Raw genomic sequence first — 22,008 nt, 5'->3', positions numbered from 1 at the left:
AGAAATAAGCTTACTTCTACTTTTCCAGTTTGGATGTCCCTCATAGCTTTTTCTTGACTAATTGCTCTGGTTAGAACTTCCAGGACAGTGTTGAATAGCAGAGGTGGAAGTGAGTATCCTTGTCTTGTTCTTGATCTTAGGGGAAAAGCTTTCAGAATTTCACCACTGAGTCTGATATTAGCTGAGTTAAAAAAAAAATGCCCTTTATGATGTTGAGGAAGTTCCTTTCTATTCTTAGTTTGCTGACTTTTTATAATGATAAAGCATTGGATTTTATCAAATGCTTTTTCTGCATCAATTAAGATGATCATGTTGTTTTCTTCATTCCATCATTGTGGTGTATTACATACATTGATATTCATATGTTGAACTTCTCTTGCATTCCTGGGATACATTCTGATTGGTTGTGGTTGTAATCCTTTTAATATGTTGCTGGATTCAGTTTGCTAGTATTTTGTTGAGAATTTTTGCATTTTTGTACATAAGGAATATTGGTCGGTAGCCTTTTGTAGTGTCTGTCTAGCTTTGGTGTCATGGAATGAGACAGTAGGTATTTCCTTCTCTTTTAACTGGTGTTAATTCTTCTTCAAACTTTTGGTAGATTTCACTAGTGAAGCCCATCTGGTCCTGGAGTTTGCTTTGTTGGAAGGTTTGACATTACTTATTTAATTGCCTTACTTGGTATAGGTTTGTTAAGGTTTTCTATCTCCTCTTGAGCCAGATTTGGTAGCTTGTGTGTTTCTTGGAATTTGCCCATTTCATCTGGGTTATCTACATTTTTGGTCTTCAATTGTTCATAATAATCACTTATTACTATATAATCATAGTGATCCCATTATTATGTGATAATAGTGATCACTTATTATAATTTTACAAACATAAAAAAGTAAGGTCTTTTTATTTCTGTTAGGCTGTAGCAATGTCTATAAGGTTTTTTGTTTTGTTTTGTTTTGTTTTAATTAATTAATTTATTTATTTTTGGCTGTATTGGGTCTTCGTTGCTGTGCGTGGGCTTTCTCCAGTTGTGGCGAGTGGGGGCCACTCTTCATCGCGGTGCGCGGGCCTCTCACTGTCGCAGCCTCTTCCGTTGTGGAGCACAGGCTCCAGACGTGCAGGCCCAGTAGTTGTGGCTCACGGGCCTAGCCGCTCCGCGGCATGTGGGATCCTCCCGGACCAGGGCACAAACCCGTGTCCCCTAGCACTGTCAGGCGGATTCTCAACCACTGAGCCACCAGGGAAGCCCTAGGTTTTTTAAAATTATAAAACAAGGTTTTCTCCCTCTGACACAATAGTTGTGAATGCTGCCACCCCCACAGAAGATGCCCAGCTGAGAAATGGGGAGTGGTAGGTGGATAACCAAAGATGCCATAATGCTCTCTTACTGTATTTTTTTTTAGCAGTCTTTCTTCATTAAGCACTCCTCTAGTTGCTCTTAGTTGTTTTTTATTAGATATCAGAGCTCTGAAAAAGTTGATTCTGACCGTTTTTCCCAGCCTAATGGTGGTAGCTTTAGTGGATGGATGAATCCCTGGAGCTTCCTCTCCTTCATTCTTAGTGATGTCATCCCTCCCCCCAACATTTCATTTTGATTATGAAAACTTTCAATCACACAGCAAAGATAAAAGAATAGTACAAAAAAAAAGAATAGTACAGTGAAGACCTACCACATAGATTCTACCACAGACATGTTTTATACTTGTTTTTAATCATATAACCATTTATCTATGAATCCCTCTATCAATCCATTAACTCATCTTATGCTTTGATGCATTTCAAAGTAAACTGCAGACTTCCATAAACCCTCTGACACTTCCATATGTATATCATTAACAGAGTTCAATATTCCTTTTAGTATTTTAAACTCTGATGTAAAGTATACCTACGATGAAATACACAATTATTAAGTATACATTCACTGAGATTTGACATGTGTAACTTTGACAATTGAGGAATGGCCCAAATACTGTGATGAGGTTAGTAGGATCTTGAGCTAGTTAAAAGATCCTCAGGGCATGTGGCCCAACTTTTCTATCTGATGATTCTCTCCATAGCATCCCCACAAAATCCACTGTTGGCTTCTATACCTTCAGGGATTGGCATCTCACAAATTCTGCAAGTAGTCTGTTCCATCTTTGGACAGCTCAGAGTATTCAGACACCCTTATTCAGACATCCTAGAGCTACACACAACAAGATTAATCATCTTTCTCCCACTGCAGACAGTCCTTATGAGCTGTAAAGAGCCCTTCCCCAAGTATTCCCTTCTCCATAATAAGTCCTGGTTCCTTTAACTGCTTTTCACTGCATCTACCAGCCTGCTAATTCGACTCGGAATGCTGTATCAAAGTCTTCTTTAAATGGCACTGTGTCGAAGCCAAGGACAAACTCCCACTAAGGAGGGCTCTTCAAATTAGAGGGAGTTGAGTAATTTTCTTTCACTCTTTCCTCTGATGCTGAACGTCTGTAAGACGTTTGCCCCTTTGACTCAGACCCTAGTCGAGCTTGGTGTAAGACGTTGACTCTTTTCCCCCAGGCGACTCAGTGTTTCTTTGATTATTCCATGCTGCCATCTGGTGGCTAGATCAGGTAGTTCATGCCTTTTTATTTTTTTTTGAACTATTGGAGCCGGGGAGAGGAACTATAGGTTAAGAAGAAAAATAAGTGGAGTCTTTTAAGAAGAGGATTTGATTCCTTCCCCTCATGTAATTCCTGCTGTATGTCATGCATTCATACTTTGGGAGCCCAAAGTAGAGGGCGTGGACACAGCTAGGTTATGGCCACAGAAAGTATGTCGGGAACATGCTATTTTGGTCCAAATCTGACAAATTAATTTTGAGCAAGTCACTTTTCCTTCTAGTGTCTCAGTTTCCACACCTTGATCCCAACATATTTATAAAATGAAGCCAAGCAGAAGTGAAAGCAAAGCCAGGTTGTGAAAGGAAGAATGTGAAGTGGAGGACTGAGGGCTTAAGGTGGGGGAGGGGGCAGCAGGAAAGGGATAAGTAAAGCCTGAACATGATAAACAGCAGGAGAATGCAGGGCTGCTGTAGGACATGCTGGGTCCTAGGCTCATATTTCAGGGGCGTGCCTTTCTATATAAGTAGTCCCTTTCTATAAATGTCATGGACCCATGAGAGGTGTAGTGATTTAGCAATGAAGATTTAGAATGATGGGTAGAGAAGAGGTACTTATACACTTGTTTATTTAACAGTTCATGTGGAAATTTTCCATAATGTCTGAGTACTATCTCTTCATTTTTAGGTCTAGAAACCATTTCTTCATGTTCTTTACCGTCAAATGCACCATACCTGGCTAATTTCATGTCTTCCATTACTAGAAAAAGGTAGCAATGCTGTTACCATTTCCAATGCAATGGCTCTTTGGAATCTGTATCCTATGCAGTTCTTTTAGCCCAAGTCTTGGCAGTGGACCTTGGTAGCCTAGAGCCTTAAAATGTCCTGTGTCTGATGTGAGTGAGAGTCACCCCAAATCAACATGTCAACACCATTTTGGCGGCCTAATCTCACCCGATCCCATGAAAGATTACTATGACAGCCAATGGGAGTAATCTGCTAGTCTGGCCACCCTCCTGGAACCAGAGACTGTCTGCAGAACCCCGGGGCAACCAGTTTATAACTTGTCTTTTCACCTTTTAAGGTGTTTTTGTGAAACAAAAGGTTTTGATTTCAAAAATTCAAATTTATCAATTTTTTAGTAGTGGATGCACTTTGAGTCTTGTTTTAGAAAATTTTCCCTAACCCAAGGTCTAAAAAGTATAGAACATTTCCACGATTGTAGAAGATTCTATTGGACAGGCCTAGTTACCCTAATAATTGGTACCCTGTGCTAAAGACAAAAAAAGCTGAAACAGGTTAAAATCTATAGTGGGATCAGATTCCTGGTGATACTATTAGTTTGCGGCCTATAGAGAAGGAGCTTAGAACCTGATAGTGTTGCTGCTGTTGATAGTTGACTTGCTTTTTAGGTCTTGCTGGTTAGTCTAGGCTGAGATCACAGTAGTTGTTACATAACAACCACTTATATAATCATTTTTTTCTGCTGACTGAAATGATATCAAAATGTTTGCCACTATTTACTGCCTTTTACAGGTATGGCTATTTTTCAAATATACCGTGGTCACTACAGTAATTTTAAACTCCATTTAAATTCCACAATTCTCACTAGAGAGATTTGACATGCAAGGCAGTCTTGTCAACAGAGATATTTCACTAAAGTGCAACCAAAATTATCTGAGTCCAAGGACCTCTACTGTGGGATCCTCTTGCTGCCACTAGTTTTTAAACCAAAAGCAAAGAAAACAACATCCCTCAATCTCAATTTACCACTTTATGCAACGAAAGACTCCTTTTCCTCTATTTGTCTCATTAGAAACTTGTGAAAGACTAAATTAGGGTGAAATTTTAAAGACTTTCAGAAATATACATTATATATATATGAATCCCATTTCCTTCCCCAAATCTGGAAAGCATAACAAATTTGTTTGTAGGCGTTTGCCTCATACTTTAATTTTTGAGTGTTGAGGAAAGGTCCTGTGGAAAATTATACTACTTTTACAATGCAATATCCTTCATTTGGAATAAGTCAGATTACCTTTTTGTGTGAACCAAGAGCACTTAGAAGATGGAGTGTGTCCTTTAAGGAAGAAAATTTTGCATACTTTATTACTTATTTGGAGACTGAAGGGCATCCTTACCTGATACTATTTGGGTTAATAGTTACACTTTCCAGTTCAGCCACTGGGAGGGCAATGTATCCTTCGATTTTCTAGGAGTTGTGTGTAATACTTAGTATCCATCGTCTCCCTTAGTTTCTCTATTGTTTCTCTGATAAACCGGATAGGATGGTTTAGGAGATTAATTGCTTCTCACATAAATAGCCAGCTTTCTGGGAGAAGCTTTGGCTTTTTTTTTTTTTTTTTTTTGCGGTACGCGGACCTCTCACTGTTGTGGCCTCTCCCGTTGCGGAGCACAGGCTCCGGACGCGCAGGCTCAGCGGCCATGGCTCACGGGCCCAGCCGCTCCGCGCCATGTGGGATCTTCCCGGACCGGGGCACGAACCCGTGTCCCCTGCATCGGCAGGCAGACTCTCAACCACTGCGCCACCAGGGAAGCCCAAGCTTTGGCTTTTATATGAACATTTTCCTACCAGTTATTGGCAGCGGGTGAACTTCGCTACTCTACTCTTATGACTGCTTCATTGTTGGGGTCATCAGATTCACGGAGGAAGTAGAAAAATACTAAAGATTAAGGTTTCACAGTTTAAAAATTACAAATAATATAGATTATTTAGGGGCTAAATCGGCATTCTGTGAAATGTCTTTTCCTTCCTCTCTCTTGTTCACTTAGAAGCACTTCCAGTCTTCTATTATCAGGGGCCACACAGGCAGAGTGCTGGAGTAGAAAATACACTGACTCAGAATCACGGTGTGTGACTTTGAGCACATCGTGTAACCTTTATGGGTCTCTTTTTCGAGTAAACCTTCACTATCACATTAGATAACGGAAGGGAAAGTCCCTTGAAGAGGGTTCTAACCTTAATGTATTGCCCCTTCCTAGCTTCTTTGGTTCAAACGTTTGGTGGGGCAGTTATACATTCTGTCTAAATGAGGTATTTGGATACTTTATTAACATATCAAAGCCCTACTTCCCCTTTCCTCCTATTTCAAAACCAAATTAAACTAAAACCTTTTCATTTGCTATACTGTTTGTGGAGAATTTTAACATCAGTTATCTAATTTGATTTACTCAACGTCCCTATTTTACAGATGCGAACCCATTGAAAACCCTTTGAAGTCGTGGCTCCTAGACTAGAAATGAAGCCTACCTCCAGTCTAATGTTCTTTTTAGTATGTTGCTGTTTTTTTTTGAAATCTCTTTTTTTCTTGTTACTGGGTAAATTTTTGAGCTGGCTAAACTACAAATATGTCTGGCTTTCAATCTTCTAGGCCACTCCTCTTCTACTCCCTCCGCCCTCAGTCCCCTCCCTCTCACTTCTTAAAGCTCTGCACTTTGCTGCGACCGCCATATTTCTTCTTTTCCCGGAGTAGAAGCTTGCTCATATTGGATCTCTTTGCCTGTGTGGTTCTTTCTGGAACATTTTCCAGCCCCCAACCATGCCTTATGGCGTATTTCTTTTAAAAAATTCACCAAAAATTCATAAAATATTTTTAAAAATCTGAAATTTCTCCTAGTATTTTCTTGACACCTCGCTATTTTACAGATATTTGGGGTATTTTTAGGCAGTTTTCCATTTTAAAGGAATTTTCCTTTGGAATGATTTTTGGTTGACTCCTCTGGTTTTTTGTGGTTTAGTTTTCTTTTTCTCCCCCTTTTCTATATTTTGCCCATCGGGGCTGTGGATACCTGGTTTTAATATTGTTATTTTTTTGCCCATCGGGGCCGCGGATACCTGCTTTTAATTTTTTTTTCCCTTAGCCCATCGGGGCCTCGGATACCTGCTGTGTACCCCCTCTCTCCCCAACCCTCTGGCCCAACGGGGCAATGGATACCTGCCTTTTTTTTTTTTAAATTTATATTTTGGCCCATCGGGGCCTTGGATACCTGCTTTGATTTTTTTTTTTTTCCCCTTGCCCATCGGGGCCTCGGATACCTGCTTTAATATTTTTTTTTCCTTGCCCATCGGGGCCGTGGATACCTGCTTAGATTTTTTTTTTTCATCGCCCATCGGGGCTTTTTATGGATGGAAAAGTGTTGGGTTTTGTGGTTCGTTGTGCTATCTGGAATGTCTACAAAATGTTGCTGCTAATCGTTTGGTGTTGTGTGAGTGGACCTACGGCTTTGGCTGGGAGATGACTTTGCAGTTAGGCTAGGGGGTTGGTTAGGCTGGGGAGGAAAGATGGCGGCCACTTTAGAATTGCCGCCCAGCTTGGCTGAGGGCTAGTTGTGCTAAGTATAAACCAGGAAGGTAAGATGAATAGTGGGACAGGCAGAGGAAATGATATGCATTGCATGAGTTAAGTGTTTTGAATGAGCTGATTTGGGTCATCTTAGGAGTTTTGCATGAATTGTGGTATCATGAGGTGGAAAAACAGGATCATCCTGTGTCACATTACAAAAGGCTAATCGAAAATGAGAGGGAGAGGACCTAGGCGCAGGGTTCAAAATGGCGATTTTGACTTTGCAGCATTGCTTAGCATGGCTCTCTGCTTTGTTAGAGTGTTCAAAATGGCGGATCCATTTTGCCGCAGTGTTCCAGTGGCGGGAAGCCACATCATGGGTGTCTTTGTTCTAGTGTGCAGCATGGCGGTGGAAATATTCTGTTGCATAGTAAAAGATGGCGGTTTAAGTACTTGCCGCAGTCTAAAACATGGCGGGCCTTTGTCTTTGCCGTGTGCATTTCCTGACAGGTTTTGCCGCAGGGACAATATGGCTGACCTTGTCATGTGGATATCATGGCAGTTTGTCACGTGGGCGTCATGGCAGGGGTGAGCGACCGTTACATTCTTGGCGGGCTTTGCACCAGGAGGGCCTGCCGCATTGTTAAAGATGGCGGGCTTTGCCGCGAAAAAGGGAAAGGAGGGATTGGTGTTAGATTGCCGCATGACCCACCCAATCAGAAAGGATGGTGGAATTGGTCGCAGCCAGTTAGTGGAGGATGGAATTAGACAAGAGTTAGCATAGCACCTCGCTACCGTCTCTATTCAGCCAGTCAGGACCGGCCACGTTTGTACTACTCCCAGTGGGTGGTACCAAGGTCTTTCCAAGGACATTTGGCCTTTCCACCTCCCTCCCCTTTCACTTGCTCCCTCCCCTCCAGCATTGCCACTTGCAGTGCAGGATATTAGGTTGTGCGGGCTGAACTTCACACCATTCCTCTGCATTGGTGCCGTGGCCTAAGGCTAGTGTACTACCCGCCCCCGCCAACCCCGCCTCTGCTCTTCTGCACTTTGGCCAGGGGCAGTGCTCCATGCCTGCCAAGTGTGAAAATGGCGGTGAGTCGTGGCAAGGACCAGAATGGATCGCAGATGATCGTTGGCCAACAGGTGGCAGAAGAGGAATCCCTGCCTTCCTCAAGAGGAACACCTACCCCGTGGCTAATGCTGGGGTCGGATTTTGATTTCAATTTGTTTCTTGGAGGTCATACATAGTTTGATTATGTGGTTTGCTAATGTTCGATTTAAGCCTTAAGGGACTACTATGGAAATGTATTTAGGGGCTTTATTTGTAGACTTCAGTTACATTTAATTGTTTTTCATGTTTGAGTTCCTTTAAAATTCCTTAAAGTTTTCAGTTTCTTTTTCTACAAATTGCTTAAACTTTTTTTGTCTTTAGATATTCAAAGTAAAATAATAAGCCATTTAAAAGTTTTTACTGTTTTTTACTTTGGGGCTGACTTAATAAGCTACTTCCCTTTGGATTTTTGAAGAGTCTTATAGAACAGAAGTAGTTAATTAAAAATTTAACGTTATAACTGAATGTAAAAAGGAATATTTGAAGGTCCACTCCGGTCCAGGCCTTGCTTTGTTCCCACCCTTAATGCTGCACTAATTGACTAATGACCACCCTATCTGCAGGAAACTTGAATTGCTGTGGACTTGCTTCTTCTATTCGAACTTATTATATTGGAGTATTATTGCTCATAATTTCAATTTTCTGTGGTTCCTTTCCTCCACAGCCTCTAGCTCCACCCCAGCCCTGTTCCCAGCAACCCCCTTTCTGGCCCCAGCCCTGGCCCTAGCCCCAGCCCTGGCCCCAGCCCCGACCCCGGCCCCTGGCCCTGCCCCGGCCCCTGGCCCTGCCCCAGCCCCTGCCCATGCCCCAGCCCCAGCCCCAGCCCCAGCCCCAGCCCCAGCCCCAGCCCCAGCCCAGCCTCAGTCCTGTTTCTCCCTAAAGACCGTGAAATTTGCATTGATTCAGTGCTAAAAATAAGTTGTCCGTTGCTCACCCAGTAGACTGGGATACCCTGTCTGCCTCTAGCATTGGAGATCTTGAATGCTGACTACCCAAGTCACCATTTTCAATTAATGTACAGAATCCCTTTTGTCCATTGTCCCATGTTAGAACAAAGAATCCACACACCCTTTGCATTAATGTTAGGAAATGTTAATTAATTGAGAGCTTTCATAAGTCTAGTTACTCATAATCTTCTCAATCCCCTGTCCTTAAGGAAGGAGAAACCATTCCTCTGTCATTGCTGCAGTAGTCACAATCCCAGTTTTCTGGACAGTGCATATATACTGTGCTGACCACCTAAACTGTTTGCACTGAGTGAAATTCTAATTGTTCATAATCCTGCCCATTGGATTAGATCCCAGTCAAAAACCCTTTTGCATTCAGCAGGGGGCACAGAAAACCCAGATTTTTTGTTCCACAGTTAATGTGCTCAGTCCCAATTGTCATAGCCTTGTCCATTAAACAAAGGCATCCTACCAATTTTGCCCTGCTTTTCGGGAGTCCTGCTGTTCTTGGACAATTAAAGTACCAAACTGTACATCGTCTTCCCCATTAATCAATGACCCTCCATCCCATTCGCATTGCTATTAGACAGTGCTGACTATCTGAGATCATCTTCCTTGAATTATTAATAAGAAGAATCCCAATTGTTCATTACACAAGTCCTTTGCAACTTTTTTGCACTACAGCAGAAGTGCTCAATCCTCAAAGTCCTTTACTTTGGAATATTAATGGATACAATCACTGTTAGTCATGGTCCTGCCTAACAGGTAAGACCCACCCATGCTCTTCATTGCTCCTAGGCAGTTCGGACTACTTATCACTTTGCATTAATATGTAAAATCCTCATTTCCCATGGTCCCACCCATTAGTCTAGGATATCCCTTACCTCTGTGCCATTTCTTTTGAGGAGTTGTGATTACCCAAAGTCCCTTCTCTTATTAGACAATTGATGTGCATAATTGCATATATCTATGGTCCCATGCAATAAAAAATGAGATCCCACACTCAGTGGAATACTGCTAGGTCGTGCAGATTGATTATTCAAGAACTCAGCTTTTCGACAGTTAATTTGCACAGTTGCAGTTGTCCAGAGTCCTGTCCATTTTAATGGGCCACTGTATCCCATTTGCATGCTATATGGGTCAAACTCTCAAGGAACCTTCTCTTGAATTGATAATGTTCATAGTTGCATTTGTAAATGTCCTGTGAATTAGTCACACCCACCCGCTTTGTATTCCAGCAGAGGACCCTTACTACTTAAGAACTCTGCACTAGGACATTTTATGTGCTCAAACCTAATTATTACACCTGAGCCTTTTGTATCAGGAACGCTGCACCATCTTTACTTCTGAAAGGTGCTAATTATCTAAGGCCATTTCCTGACACTGTTCATGTGCAAAATTGCAGTCCCAATGACTCCTTTCTTTAAACTAGAATCCCATCCCCAGCTAACTGCCTTTGCATTACAGCAGAGGATACTTCGGGCAGTTAATGGGCTTGATTGCAGCTACAGACCCCTCTGTTAGTCTAGCACCCATTCCCCTCCTAGATGATTTGCATTACTACAGGCAGTACAAGGGACTGATAATGGACTTATACAGCTACAGTCCCTTATGTTAACCTAGGAACTCATCCCCACCTAACTCCCTTTGAGTGAGGAGGGTACTGTGGAGGGTACTTGGAACTGTTAATGAGCTTTATTGCAGCTACAGTTCCTTTTGTCACTCTAGAATCCATTATCTTCCTACTCGATTTGCATTACCACAAAGGGCAGGGCACAAGGGACTGTTAATGTGCTTAAGTGGAGCTACAGTTCCTTATGTTAATCTAGGAACCCATCCCCCCCAACTCCTTTTGCATTAATGCAGAGCCTACATGGACTTGTTAATGGGCTTAATTGTACTGCTGTCCCTTCTGTTAGTCTAGAATCCCATCCCTCCTACTCAATTTGTGTTACCCCAGAATGTATGAGAGACTGTTACTGTGCTTGAATGCATCTGTAGTCTCTTATGTTTACCTATGATCCCATTCCTGTCTAAATCCCTTTGCATGACTGCAGAGGGTACTTGGGTCTGTTAATAGGCTCCATTAGAGCTACAGTCCCTTCTGTTAGTAGAGTCCCATGCCCTCCTACTCTATTTGCATTACCAAAAGGGGGACAATGGACTGTTAATGGGCTTTATTGCAGATATGATTCCCCTCTGTTAATCTAGAATCAGTTTCCTTCTTATTGGATTTGCATTACCACAGAGGGTACAGGGACTGTTAATGTGCTTAAATGCAGCTGCAGTCCCTTATGTTAACCTAGGATCCCATCCCCAGCTATCTCCCTTTTCATTACTGCAGAGCCTACATAGAACTTGCTAATGGGCTTAATTGTACTACTGTCCCTTATCTTAGCCTAGGATCCCATTAGAGCTAATTACCTCCTAATTCCCTTTAGATTACCAAAGAGGACACAAGGGACTGTTAATGTGCTTTTAAATGCACGTACAATCCCCCCCCTTTCTTTAACCTAGGATTCCATTCCCACCTCACTCTCTTTTCATGACTGCAGAGGGTACTTGGGACTGTTAATAGGCTCCATTAGAGCTACAGTCCCTTCTGTTAGTAGAGTCCCATGCCCTCCTACTCTATTTGCATTACCAAAAGGGGGACAATGGACTGTTAATGGGCTTTATTGCAGATATGATTCCCCTCTGTTAATCTAGAATCAGTTTCCTTCTTATTGGATTTGCATTACCACAGAGGGTACAGGGACTGTTAATGTGCTTAAATGCAGCTGCAGTCCCTTATGTTAACCTAGGATCCCATCCCCAACTATCTCCCTTTTCATTACTGCAGAGCCTACATAGAACTTGCTAATGGGCTTAATTGTACTACTGTCCCTTATCTTAGCCTAGGATCCCATTAGAGCTAATTACCTCCTAATTCCCTTTAGATTACCAAAGAGGACACAAGGGACTGTTAATGTGCTTTTAAATGCTCGTACAATCCCCCCCCTTTCTTTAACCTAGGATTCCATTCCCACCTCACTCTCTTTTCATGACTGCAGAGGGTACTTGGGACTGTTAATGGGTTTTATTGCAGCTACAGTCCCTTCTGTTAGTCTAGACTCCCATTCACTCCTACAGGATTTACATTAACACAGAAGGTACATACAAAGGACTGCTAATGTGCTTAAATAGAGCTACAGTCCTTTATGTTAATCTAGGATCCCATTGCCACCTAACTCCCTTTTCATGACTGCAGAGCCTACATGGACTTGTTAATGGGCTTAATGGCACTGCTGTCCCTTCTGTTAATCTAGGAGTCCATCCCACCTACTCAATTTGCATTATCCCAGAGTGTACAAGAGACTGCTACTGTGCTTAAATGCATCTACAGTCTCATGTTTACCTATGATCTCATTCCCACCTAACTCCCTTGCACTACCACAGAGGGTACAAGGGACTGTTACTGTGCTTAAAAGCAGCTACAGTCCCTTATGTTTATCTAGGACCCTATTCCCGCCTGACTCCCTTTTAATGACTGCAGAGGGTACCTGGGACTGTTAATGGGCTTTACTGCAGCTACAGTCCCTCTGTTAATCTAGAATCAGTTTCCTTCTTACTGGATTTGCATTATCACATAGGGTAACTGGGACTGTTAATGTGCTTAAATGGAGTTATAGTCCCTTATGTTAACCTAGGATCCCATTCCCACCTAACTTCCTTTTCATTAATGCAGAGCCTATATGGGACTTGTTAATGGGCTCAATTGCACTGCTGTCCCTCCTATTAGTCTAGGAGCCCATCCCTCTTACTTGATTTGCATTACCCCAGAGTGTAGAGACTGTTAACATCCTTAAATGCATCTACAGTCTCTCATGTTTACCTATGATCCCATTCCCATTTAAAGCTCTTTGAATGACTGCAGAGGGTACTTGGGACTGTTAATGGGCTTTACTGCAGCTACAGTCCCTTCTGTTAATCTAGAATCAGTTTCCTTCTTACTGGATTTGCATTATCACATAGGGTAACTGGGACTGTTAATGTGCTTAAATGGAGTTATAGTCCCTTATGTTAACCTAGGATCCCATTCCCACCTAACTTCCTTTTCATTAATGCAGAGCCTATATGGGACTTGTTAATGGGCTCAATTGCACTGCTGTCCCTCCTATTAGTCTAGGAGCCCATCCCTCTTACTTGATTTGCATTACCCCAGAGTGTAGAGACTGTTAACATCCTTAAATGCATCTACAGTCTCTCATGTTTACCTATGATCCCATTCCCATTTAAAGCTCTTTGAATGACTGCAGAGGGTACTTGGGACTGTTAATGGGCTTTATTGCAGCTACAGTCCCTTCTGTTAGTCTAGACTCCCATTCACTCCTACAGGATTTACATTAACACAGAAGGTACATACAAAGGACTGCTAATGTGCTTAAATAGAGCTACAGTCCTTTATGTTAATCTAGGATCCCATTGCCACCTAACTCCCTTTTCATGACTGCAGAGCCTACATGGACTTGTTAATGGGCTTAATGGCACTGCTGTCCCTTCTGTTAATCTAGGAGTCCATCCCACCTACTCAATTTGCATTATCCCAGTGTACAAGAGACTGCTACTGTGTTTAAATGCATCTACAGTCTCATGTTTACCTATGATCCCATTCCCACCTAACTCCCTTGCACTACCACAGAGGGTACAAGGGACTGTTACTGTGCTTAAAAGCAGCTACAGTCCCTTATGTTTATCTAGGACCCTATTCCCACCTGACTCCCTTTTAATGACTGCAGAGGGTACTTGGGACTGTTAATGGGCTTTACTGCAGCTACAGTCCCTTCTGTTAATCTAGAATCAGTTTCCTTCTTACTGGATTTGCATTATCACATAGGGTAACTGGGACTGTTAATGTGCTTAAATGGAGTTATAGTCCCTTATGTTAACCTAGGATCCCATTCCCACCTAACTTCCTTTTCATTAATGCAGAGCCTATATGGGACTTGTTAATGGGCTTAATTGCACTGCTGTCCCTCCTATTAGTCTAGGAGCCCATCCCTCTTACTTGATTTGCATTACCCCAGAGTGTAGAGACTGTTAACATCCTTAAATGCATCTACAGTCTCTCATGTTTACCTATGATCCCATTCCCATTTAAAGCTCTTTGAATGACTGCAGAGGGTACTTGGGACTGTTAATGGGTTTTATTGCAGCTACAGTCCCTTCTGTTAGTCTAGACTCCCATTCACTCCTACAGGATTTACATTAACACAGAAGGTACATACAAAGGACTGCTAATGTGCTTAAATAGAGCTACAGTCCTTTATGTTAATCTAGGATCCCATTGCCACCTAACTCCCTTTTCATGACTGCAGAGCCTACATGGACTTGTTAATGGGCTTAATGGCACTGCTGTCCCTTCTGTTAATCTAGGAGTCCATCCCACCTACTCAATTTGCATTATCCCAGAGTGTACAAGAGACTGCTACTGTGCTTAAATGCATCTACAGTCTCTTATGTCTACCTATGATCCCATTCCCACCTAACTCCCTTGCACTACCACAGAGGGTACAAGGGACTGTTACTGTGCTTAAAAGCAGCTACAGTCCCTTATGTTTATCTAGGACCCTATTCCCACCTAACTCCCTTTTAATGACTGCAGAAGGTACTTGGGACTTTTAATGGGCTTAAATGCAGCTACAGTCCCCTGTCTTAACCTAGGATCCCATCCCTAATTATCTTCCTTCCATTACTGCAGAGCCTACATAGGACTTTTAAATGGCCTTAGTTGCACTACTGTCCCCTCCGTTAGTCTAGGATCCTATCCCTACCTAATTCCCTTTAGGTTACCAAAGAGGATACAAGGGACTGTTAATATGCTTAAATGTAGAAACAGTCGCTTTTTTAAGGTAGGATCCTATTCTCACCTAACTCCCTTTGCATTACCACAGAGAGTACAAGGGACTGTTACTGTGCTTAAAAGTAGCTACAGTCAACCCTGTTACCCTAGATTCCCATCCAGTCCTACATGATTTGCGTTACCACAGGCCCTACAAGGGACTGTTAATGGGCTTAAAAACAGCTACAGCTCCTTATGTTAACCTAGGATCCCATCCCCACCTAACTTTTCACGACTGCAGAGGGTACTTGGGACTGTTAATGGGCTCAATTAGAGCTACAAGCCCCTTCTGTTAGTCCAGATTCCCATGCCCTCCTACTCAATCTGCATTACCAAAGGGAGTACAATGGATTGTTTATGTGCTTAAATGGAGCTACAGTCCCTTATGTAACCTAAGGTTCCATTTCCAGTTAACTCCCTTTCCTGACGGCAGAGGGTACTAGGGACTGTTAATGAGCTTATTGCAGCTTCATTCCCTTCTGTTAGTGTACATTCCCATCCTCTCTTACACGGTTTGCATTGCCACAAGCTGTATAACTATTAATGTACTTAAATGCAACTACAGTCCCTTATGTTAACCTAGGATCCCATTCCTACCTAACTCCCTTTTCATTAATGCAGAGCCTACATGGGACTTGTTAATGGGTTTAATCACAGCTACAGTCCCTTCTCTTAGTCTAGATTCCCATCCCCTCCTACAGATTTACATTATCACAGAGGATACAAGGGACTGTTAATGTGCTTAAATGCAGGTATAGTCCCCTTTATTGTTTCACCTAGGATCCCATTCCCAACTAATCCCCTTTGCATTACCACTGACTGTACAAGGGACTGTTAACGTGCTTAAATGCAATTATAGTCCGTTATGGTAATCTTGGATCCCACCCCCAACTAACTCCCTTTGTATGACTGCAGAGAATACTTGGGACTTTAAATGCGATTGATTGCAACTACAGTCCTTTCTGTTAGTCTAGGATCCGTTCCCTTCCTTCTTGATTTGCATTACCAGAGAGGGTAGAAGGGATGGTTAATGTACTTAAATGGGTCTACAGTCCCTTATGATAACCAGGATCCCATTTCCACCTAACTCCCTTTGCACTACCACAGAGGCTACAAAGTACTGCTGAAGTGCTTAAATGCAGATACAGTCCCTTATGTTAACCTAGGATCTTGTTCCCACCTAACTCCCTTTGCATGACTGCAGAGGGTATTTGGGACTATTAATGGGCTTTACTGAAGCCACAGTCCCTTTTCTTAGTCTAGGATCCCATCCCCTCCTACAGGATTTACATTACCACTGGAGGGTACAAGGGACTGTTATGGTGCTTAAATGCAGGTAGAGTTCAAGGATCCCATTTCCACCTGCCTCCATTTGCATTACCAAAGAGGCTACCAGGGACTGCTAATGTGTTTAAATGCAGGTACAGTGCCTTGAGTTAACCCCGAAATCCCACCTAACTCCCTTTTCATGACTGCAGATGGTAATTGGGACTGTTAACAAGCTTTAATGCAGCTATGGTTTCTCTCTTAGTCTAGAATCCCATTCCCTCCTACTTTACATTACCACAGAGTGTACAAGGGACTTTAATGTGCTTAAATGGCACTACAGTCCCTTATGTTACCTATGATCCCATTCCCACGTAACTCCCTTTGCATGACTGCAGAGAGTACTTGGGACTGTTAATGCGTTTACCTGCCTATACAGTCTCATCTGTCGGTCTAGATTCCCATGCCCGCCTACTCAATTTGCATTATAAAAGAGGGTACAAAGGACTGTTAATGTGCTTAAATGCAGTTATAGTCCCTTTGTAAGGTGGGATCCCATTCCTACTAACTCCCTTTGCTTCATCCCAGAGGCTACAAGGGACTTTCAATGTGCTTAAATGCAGGTACAGTCCCTTATGTTAACCTTGAAATACATTCCCACCTAACTCCCTTTTCATCACTGCAAAGGGTACTTGGGACTGTTAATGGGCTTCATTGAAGCTGCTGTCCCTTCTGTTGTCTAGACTCCCTTTCCCTCCTTGATTTGCATTACCACAGTGTACAATGGACTGTTACTGTGCTTGAATGCAGGTACAGTACTATTTTTTAAACCTAGGATCCCATTCCCACCTAACTCCCTTTGCGTTTCTGCAGAGGGCACTTGGGACTATTTTAATTGGACTCCTGTCCCTTCTGTTAGTCTGGGATCCCATCCCCTCCTACTTGATTTGTGTTTCCACAGAGGCTACAGGGGACTGTTAATGTGCTTATTAAATGCAGGTACAATCCCTTATGTTAACCTAGGATCCCATTCCCACCTATCTCCTTTTGCATGACTGCAGAGGTATTTGAGACCTTTAAAGTGGTTAGTGGCAGCTGTAGTCCCATCTGTTAAATGTACTTTCTCAAGCACTCCAATTCCCTCACATAACTTGGGAACATATTTGGGACTGTCACTGTGCTCGTTTTTAGCTGTGGTCCCTTCTGTAATTCTAGGATCTCATCCCTTTCTACTCATTTGTATTACTTGTTGATATTGGGACTGAAAGGTGCTTAAATGCAGCTGTAATCCGTTTTGTTAATCTAGGATTCCATGCCTTCTAACTCCCTTAACATTACCTAGGAGTGTATTTGGGACTGTTGAAGTGCTTAATTGCATCTGTGGTCCCTTCTGTTTAGTCTCACTTCCCATGCCCTCTTACTCCCTTTGCATTACAGCAGAGGGCACTTGGGACTATTAAAGTGTTTAATTGCAGCTGTGGTCCCTTCTCTTAGTTTGGGGTCCATGCCCCCCAGCTTTGTTTGCATTACCACAGAAGGTACTTGGAACTGTGAATGTGTTTAAATGCAGATGTGGTCCCTTTTGTTAGTTTCGGATCCCATGACTCCCTTTACATTACCTGGGAGGGCATTTGGGACTGTCATGATGGTAATTGCACCTGTGTTCCCTTCTGTTGGTCTAGGATTCCGTTACCTCCTACTCCCTTTGCATTACATGGGAGCGTTTGGGGGACTCTTAAGATGCTTAACTGCAACTATGGTCCTTTCTGTTAGTCTAGTTTCCAGTCCCTTTCTACTCGCTTTGCATTACCACAGAGGGTACTTGGGACTGTTGTGGTGCATCCCATCCTCTCACACCCTGTCAGCATTACAGCATAGGGTCCTGAACACCAAGGCCCCTTCTTTTCACTGTTAATGCACAATTGTATTTGTCCTTCTTCCTCTGCAGTATATAAAGACCTCACTAATTTCCCTTGTATTCAGTGGTGGATGCCCTTTACTCAAGACCTTTGTACTAGAATAAAGTGAGCCATGGTAATTGACCACAAATATATCTTTCACTTAAGTCCCTTGTACTCTCTTTGTTTTATAAGAAGATGTATTAATTACCTCCGTTACTTTTTCTGGGAGTATTTACATACAAAATTCCAGTGTTCAAGGCCCCTCTCTTTAAACTAATATCCCTCCCTTTCTGTATTATATCAGGGGATGTTAGTGACTCAGATTCCTTCTCTTGGGACTCATTGTGCATGTGCCCTTGTGACAAGCTAATATCTTGACTTCTTAGTATTATAGGAGGGACTACTGACTAGTTTCTCTTTTGGACAGTTAATGTGCAGAATTACACTAGGATCCCATCCCATTTCACCTCCTTTGCATCAGGGGTCCTGATCAACTGTGGCTGCTTTTCCTCTAGAGTTTAAATGTGCATAATTTCAGTAACCCATGCTCCCCTATGTTAGATTAGGATCCCATTTCCTTGCCCCATTTACGTTACTGCAGGGGCTTCTGACTAGCCAAGATTCGTTTTCTTGGACTGTTAATGTGTATACTTACATTTGCTCTGGTACCTGTACACCAGGTAAGGACCCTCCCCATTCTATTTATATTCCAGCAGGAGGTGCCTACTACTCAAGATCTTACACACTACTGCAGTTAATGTGCACAATCTTAGTTGTCTTGTACACATTCTCAGTTGTCCACAACTGTGCTTTTTAGATCAGGACTCCACTTATTGAAGCACAGGTTACTTACTACCTTAAAGCCCTTGTTTTGGGACTGTGACTATGTGTAATTACAATTGTCCATGGTCCTTTGAGTTAACTTGTGTCCCTGACTCTTTTCACACTCTTTGCTTTACTGCATGGGGTACTGTCCACTTAAGGCCCCTTTCTCAAATACAAGTAATGACAATTACATTAGGATCCTTCCCCTTCAAACCCCTTTGAAGTACCACAAAGATTTTGACCCCTAAGGTCCCATTTCTTGTCCTGTTATTGTATTTGTCTGGGTTCCTGTGCACTAGACAAGGACACCTCTCCATTCCCTGTCCTTCCAGCAGGAAGTGCCCCCTCCACAAGACTTGTTAAATTTGGACAGTCAAGGTGCACAGTTGTAACTGACCACAACCAGTCACCTTGGACATTAATGTGCATAATTGCACATGGCTCATCCCATATGGATAAGATCCTATCCTCTCAGACCTCTTTTGTAGTACAGCAGGGGTACTGATCACTAAGGCCTCTTTTATGGCTTGTTATTGTGCATAATTGCATTTGTGCATGTTCCTGTACAGTAGATGGGGACACCTATCTCCCCACTCCCTTTGCCTTCTAGCAGGGAGTGCCCGCTACTTTAAGATCCTTATATTTGTACAAGGTATACGATTTTAATTGCCACACCATGTCCCTTCGACATTAATGTACATAATTGCAACTTAGTTCATCTTATCCTGTTGCCCTCCATTTGCAGTATACCATGGTTGCTGACCCCTAAATCCCCATTCCTTGGCCTGTTGATGTGCATAATTGCATTTGGTTCTTGGGCAGTAGACAAGGATCCCCTCCTCCCCCCCATTTCCTATGCCTTCCAGTAGGTTGTGCCCACCACCAAGACCTTTGTATTTGGACAGTTAATGTGCAGAATTGCAGTTTTCCACAACCCTGTTACTTCTAGGACTATTTTATCTCCTTTGTAATACTGCAGGGGATACTGTTTTCCCCCAAGGTCCCTTCTAGTGGACCGTTAATATACATAATTGAAATTGTTGTCTTTATCAGTAGACTAATGTCATATCCCCTCAGCTAACTATCATGACCTCAGCTCTTGGACAATTAATATGCACCAATAACATATCAAAAGTACGATCATTAGATAGGACCCCTGTACCCTCACTGTATACATCAGGGGTACTGACTAAGGCCCCATTTTTGGACTGATAATGTGAATATTTGCAATTATCTATTCTCCCTTCTTATTAGAGTAGGATAGCATCCCCTTGCACCCCCTTTGCATTACAGCAGGGGCTGCTAATGACACAAAACTTCTACTGGGACTGCTGATGAGCACAATGGCAATTAGCAATGGGTTTTTCCTCCCTGGCTTTGTTAGGCAAGCATTCCTAGCTCCAGTTTCCCATGGCACAATAAAGTATAAACACTGCAGTATGCTGTGAACTTGTCCATCAAACAGCGACCCATACTCCCACCCCTTTTGCATTGGCTCCAGTGTATCAAATTCCAAGTAGTCATAGTCTTGCCATTATCTTCCCTCTCCAGATCCCTTGCCTGCCCTTGGACCCTTCTTATGGAATATTACTGCTCACAATTTCAGGTGTCCATGTATCCAGATAAGATTGTGCTCTCTTGCCCCTCCCGCTCCTGCCCTGCCCCTTTTGCATTGTTGCTGGGAAATGTTGACTGAGCAAAATGCTTTTCTCTTGGACTTAAAACGTTAACAATCTCAGATGTCATTGTTTTGCCCATTTTGAATTTCTGTAATACCTTGGTTGCACTTTCTTTGGTCCGGCCCATTAGACATGGACCCTTCCACTTCCTTCTTTGCATTACTTCTGAGTAGTGCTGACCTCCCACAACCCCTTCGGTGTTTTAAACACAGTATTAATTGTCCCATTTTTTAGCCCATCAGCCCCAGATCTCCCTACCACTTTGATGTTGTGTTTGTGCAGTATTGACTACCAAAAGCAGGCCTGAACTAGGTGGCTGGGCCTTCACTCCTTTTCCTGCATTTGTTAATGATCCCAGTTCCAATTATTTTCACATTCTGGGGACAGGAGCCATTCCTGCCCCCCTCTTACTGCTTTACTAGGCAAAATGCCCAAGGCAAGATAGACCCAAGGGAACTGAATTGCTACCCTTTATTCTGGGTTTTCATTATACATAAGTATCAATTGAAAATTGTCTCCCCAGGAAGGAAGTTTAGCACTATCTGTGCATTCTTCCTTTCAAAGCAGATTGCCTGGCTAAGAATCTCTCCTCTCCTCTTGTATATTACCATTGTATAGTGTCAACTGCCAAGATACAACCAAAAAGTTACTGTTAATTTTTTATGTTGTAAGGAAGATTGCAAGGTAGAATTGATAACCTGGTCATTGAAATTTTGAAGTCTAAAAACCTATTTATACCATGTACCTGATGACCAGTGTCTCTCATTTTACTAAGGGTGGTGGGTCTGTGGATAGACCACTGTGACTTTGATATTTTAGTATGATCAAAGGAGTTCTAGAATGGAACTCTTAAGACCAGTATCTTTGGGCTCTACCACCATTTTCAAACCATTCCTTGTTTGGGCTTTAACAATTTTCACTTTTAGAAAAACTACCTAAACTTCCTAATCCTTAAATTTTTTCATCTGGAGCTCCAACCAGCCCCTTCTTATTTCAAGAAGGTTGCTGTAAAAAGATAAAATGAGAGAACATATGCTGAGGTGCTTTTGAAAACCATAGATCAATTTATTTGATTAATCTATTACATAAAATGCCCCCTGTTTAATTCTGCTAATTTAAAGTAACCTAAAGCACCACATTGAAGTGAGGACTTAGAAATGATGGAACCAGTTTCCCCATTTTATATGAAAAGAAAAATAAGCCAAGATCTAATCATTCTTTCGGATATAAATTTCAACAGTGAGATAGCTGCCTGGTAAAAATGAATAATATTCCAGCTCTAGTGTACAGGATGTTTGGCAGAGAAGTATTTAATATGGAACTGCTGGAGCAAATAACTAGTTATCACTCCAGCAGTTCTTTGTAATCACTGAGAAAGGATACTCTTCTCTGAGAAGGATGTCAAAAGATTCGCCCAGCTCAGGGTGCTGTTTACACTACTAGCTCCTTGGACAGCTGTAAGAAGTCTGGCTCTTTAGAATACTGTAAGTACTACTTTGTAGTTATTAAGTAATCTTTT

General features: G+C 42.3%; 1 long non-coding RNA gene across 4 annotated transcripts in view; it reads left to right on the top strand.

Moving 5' to 3' along the window:
* Positions 1–6,046: 6,046 nt before the first annotated feature.
* LOC102981613 (uncharacterized) overlaps positions 6,047–22,008 on the top strand; it is a 30,427-nt gene continuing 14,465 nt past the window's right edge. The window contains exon 1 of one of the 4 annotated variants that reach the window (XR_002892652.3): positions 6,047–6,799. This is a non-coding gene — a long non-coding RNA (uncharacterized lncRNA). Of the gene's footprint in view, positions 8,085–14,909; positions 21,974–22,008 lie in introns of those variants that run through there. The other 3 variants (XR_002892650.3, XR_003677838.2, XR_002892648.3) reach the window with 3 other exon arrangements.

The sequence above is a fragment of the Physeter macrocephalus genome, chromosome 21 (assembly GCF_002837175.3).
Source record: "Physeter macrocephalus isolate SW-GA chromosome 21, ASM283717v5, whole genome shotgun sequence".
Lineage (NCBI taxonomy): Eukaryota > Metazoa > Chordata > Mammalia > Artiodactyla > Physeteridae > Physeter > Physeter macrocephalus.
Note: the sequence above shows the minus strand (reverse complement) of the source record. Positions and strands in the feature narration are given on the sequence as shown.